This window comes from Pogona vitticeps, chromosome 5 (genome assembly GCF_051106095.1).
Source record: "Pogona vitticeps strain Pit_001003342236 chromosome 5, PviZW2.1, whole genome shotgun sequence".
NCBI classification, from domain to species: domain Eukaryota; kingdom Metazoa; phylum Chordata; class Lepidosauria; order Squamata; family Agamidae; genus Pogona; species Pogona vitticeps.
Genome location: NC_135787.1, coordinates 165,870,234 through 165,874,757, shown reverse-complemented (window position 1 = coordinate 165,874,757; position 4,524 = coordinate 165,870,234). Strand labels below are relative to the sequence as shown.

Here is a 4,524-nt window from a genome sequence, read left to right as displayed (position 1 = left end):
CTTTCTCCTTACTCATGAGTACACTGGGCAAACATACTCATGAATAAATTGGATAAATCTTGCTTTGAATGGATCTGTAGCATGGCAGAAGACCATAATTGATAGCTACAAGGGGTTGCTTGCTGTGGGGACAGGAGGACCCACCAAATGGCACATCATTCTCTCTCCCAGCTCAACAGACCCTTTGTAGTCCAATTCACAGCCAGTCTGGACAGGCCCAAAAAGAACAGCAAACGGCCTTCCCAACCCAGCCAGTTCAGCCCACAAAGTATCAAGCCATGCAAATTATTTGGGCAGGAGAGGAAGAAAAATCCCACAAGCACCTCTCTCCATTCCGAACAGATAATACAACAATTAGATTCTTGAATAGCTCAGTGAGTTAGGGTATCTGACTGCAGATCCAGGAGTTGGGAATTCGATTCCTCATTGGGCTACCCAAGAAAACAGCCAGCTTGTGCAACCTCAAGCAAGCTGCAGAATCCTGGAGCACCACCCAAAGAAACAACCAGTAAACCACCAGTACTTTACACCTAGGAAAACCTAGCAAAGCTCACCATAAGTTGGAATCAACTTAATTACACTGTTGTTGTTGCTGCTGCTGCTGCTGTTAGAAAATTCAAAACGCAGTCTGACTGGTTTTATATAACAGATACAAGTTTTAACCAAAAACCTAAGTATCAGCTAAATATCAGTATAATATGAATACTGTTCCTAGTACCACCGTTCTTGTAGCTCAGATGGTGCAGTGTCAATTATCCAGACATTTTTTATTCTACTACTGTTACATCTGCTGTATTGTGTTCAAGGTGTCTGTCCATTTAAATCCAAAAGTCCCACAAGATCTGAACTTGATTGTTTTCCGAAACCTTCTCTACCCGATGTTCCCACAGATTCTTGGATCCTGGCAGATAATCTTTTTTTCATAGTGGCCCATGTATTCATTTTGCAACTGCAGCTTTTCAATGTCCAGCTTTGTGGAGTGATACACAAGCTTTGAACATTCACAGATGAGATGTTGCACAGTTTCTGTTGTTGTTGTTGTCGTCATCCCACTTAATAGCCAGATATTATTTGCCCTTTCAAAACACTCCAAATCTGCTACCTCAGGCAGCCTAATTATAAGGATGGTCCTGTCTCCTGATTATTTGCAACAGCCTTTTAGAGACCCCTGAAAACGACTCTTACATTGCCCTTTACTTATCCTTCTGCTGAATTGAGCATATTCTGGCTTTTCCTACATTCCTCCAGCCTTTTCATGCCATTCATCTCGTACTCTGCCATCTTGAGCCCAGATTGTCCTGGCTTTGAGGTTTAGCCTCAGCTTTACAGCTTTGATGGTAGCACAATCACCAATCAACCCAGCTTGCATACAAGCCACAGAGCACCATTTGGTTAATGTAATCTAAAATGGCATCTGTCTGTCGTTAGCACAGCACTGTTGAGTCATGTTTAGATTCATGCTTTTCCTCAATATGGAATTGTTGGGTTCCTGCAGAATGAGAGAAGCAACCCAACATATATCAAGCAAAAAGCTGGGCTACCTTTTTTTTTAATCCACTGGACGTGTGAGGAACTGAACACATGACCTTGTGTATAAAAGGAATGCACTATGCTACAAGCCTTCTGAATTTTTATAGTGCTAGAATTATGGCACCTGGGACATAATGCCTATGTTTGTTTTACAGTCCCAAGAAGTTACTCTTATTTTATTTGGTTTTCCTGGTAGAACTAAAAACAGCACGTAGGCCTGTGTGCCAAGAGAACAACATACACTAAACAAGTGATCAAAGAAATTAACAATTTAATCCAATTTAACTCTCTCTCTCCCCCACCTTCACTCTGCTTTTCAGCTCCCTTGAGCAATAACACAGAGGTTCTGTATCAGCTTAATCGAAAAGCTTTGCCATTTCTATTAGCAAATACACAGAGCTTGATTCTTCACTGTCTTGCCTCAGAGCAATGGAGAACTGGCATCTTCCCTGTAGACGATTAACACAAATTGGAATTAAACATTAGCAATTGCTGATTACAACAACACACACATTCCTTTACATCAAAGATATCAAACAAGCTGAACAACAAAGCTTGAGGTGTAATTTCTTAAAGCAGACTGAGGTAACAGAACAGAAGGATAGAGTGTTTGCAGGGTAGTGGGAATTGTGGGCGGTGTGACTGTGATGCTCAAACTACAACAATTGCTACAAGCTACCATAAATACATTTAGCACCAGCAGGATGCACATTTCTGTCTAGAACAAAGAAGAAACAAAGGCTGTGATCCAATATATAGCTTACCTTAAAGTAAGTCCCATTGAATTCAGTAGTTCTGTGCCAACATTTACAGCATACGGTCAGTTACTCCCCAGAGGGCTCTCCATCTGTGTTAGACAGACACCTAGTGACAAAACACAAGCATTACACCATTGACCAAAAAGTGATGAGCCGTGGTCTTCTAGATTCACAAGGTGAAAACGTGCATGTCAGCTCCCAGATACAAGTAACATGTCATCAACACATTCTGTTTGAACAATTCTTGCATACTACCAACAGGACTAGGGTGCTGCTAGTCATAGATGTGCTGCATGGACATAACGTTATTGACCCATCTAGTACAACATTACCTGTTCACATTTCTTTCTGGGTAACAAAACAACACCCGTGACTTCTGAAAAGGTGTACAATGATGAGTGACATCATTTCTTTTTTAAGTGTAATGAATATTTTTACTCATTACTACTCTGAAAATGTTGATTTGAGCACCAGTTTGTGGAGCTTTTTATATATATAAACAAGGAGTACATATATACAAGGAGCGATAAACAAATTACTTATAAAAAATAAGATTCTGACATCCCTCAGCCCAGTTGTCTGTTGGGAGACAAGGCAATAATCAAATGGCACAGACCCTTTGTGAACTTGCTTTTCTCCTTTATCCTTAGCAGTATTAGATAGCACTCCAGGGAAGTAGCAGCTCTCATTTTGCTATGGATACAGATATGAATGACCAAAATACTTACCAAAATAAAAGTCAGATTTTGCTCTCCTCAGAGCTATTTCATTAAAAATATATTACTGCACCATCTTGTGAAAAGATAATACCATCAACATAACCCTTTCCAGGTATTATCCTGTTCTCTCCAACATGGGAGCAAGAAATGTTTAGACTTTCCCTCTCTGTCACGATATTCTCCACATGTCTCCAGAGGAGCGGTTCTTTCTTGTGTATAGCTTCTCCAAACAAGCAAAAACTCTGAACAAATCCTAAATAGCTCTCATACACAGTAGTGTGGTAGTTAATTGTAAAGTGTGGGAACATATCAAAGACATTTTGCTGCCTGTGGCACAGAGATGATGGCAGCATCTTCTGTGATGAGTCACATAAAGAAGCTGACAGGACTGTAGCAGAATCTTATGTCAACTTGGCAACAGGAAAACATATTCAAAACACCCAAGGAAAAGTTAGCTTAAGGAATATGAGGCGAATGGCAAGAGCTTGGGCTGCTCTTACTGCCCCATTGTTCTGAAGGTACCACCTGAACTGCCCCATTATGCCAAACAGCAGGGCCGGCCCTGTCCCATAGCCATGCCAGCTCTAGGAGTTTTCGTCTCTACTGGAAGCAAAATCCACTGACTTTGTAAACAGCTGTTTTAAAAAGCTTGAAAATGTGTTGCATTTAAAAACAACAACTGCACCCTCAGAATCCTCAGCCAGCGTAGCCACTAGATAATGGAGGGGGGGGGAGTAGTTTTTATAAGTTCTGGACTCAGTTGAGAATTCATTGTGAAGCTACCACAGGGAAGCTGGAAGAGACTAGTAAGGTTGGGTCATCATCCCTGCTAATCAAAACTCCCAGTGCTTCTTTGATGCTATGAGCCCCAGCTCCTTTACATGGAGGTGCACACTGTGCAGAAGTCAGTGATTGTGTTACCCTATGACAATCTCAGAAGACTGAAAAGACCTGCAAACTGCAAGTAGTTCAAAGACTGCAACGCAAGCGAAGGAAGGCGATGATGTGTGGGGCTCAGGGGCTAATCCTGCTCTATTTTCCTCCACAGCCATTTTGTGGCTTATATTGCAATTATATTTCGGCACAACTAACATGCCTTTCTGAATTCCAAATTGGGAGATGGGGTTCTATTTGCAATAATTCCCCCACACTGGGCAGTATTACCAATGAGTCTTGCATCCAGGAACCATGTTGGCTTCCTCCAAGGTCGTAAATAAATATTTAACATCCTCCAGCTGGATGTGTAAATTCAGAATGATATTGTTTTCTTCCTTCTCTTTCTTGAGCAGCAGGGAATTCAGGCCTGCCTTTTCAAGGTCAGTTTCTTTCAAAGAAGAGGACACTCCAGCCTTAGCATGCCTTTGTAAAATATACCAACTGATTAACCATTATAGGTAAGGACAGAACAGAGCAGAAGTGCTCCCAGTCCACGGCTGAGTGTGTTGCTAATCCAGAGGAGAAATCTAGCACTGGAAACCAGATAAGCACAGAGAAGAATTAGGTCTAAGCCAGAGATG

The 4,524-nt window shown here is 41.5% G+C and overlaps 1 long non-coding RNA gene across 1 annotated transcript; it reads right to left on the bottom strand.

Moving 5' to 3' along the window:
* Positions 1–201: 201 nt before the first annotated feature.
* Positions 202–2,451, bottom strand: LOC144583096 (uncharacterized). The gene is made up of 2 exons (XR_013536688.1): positions 2,295–2,451; positions 202–1,979 (listed from the first exon to the last, which is right to left on the bottom strand). It is a non-coding gene; the product is annotated as an uncharacterized LOC144583096 (long non-coding RNA).
* Between the last annotated feature and the right edge of the window lie 2,073 nt (positions 2,452–4,524).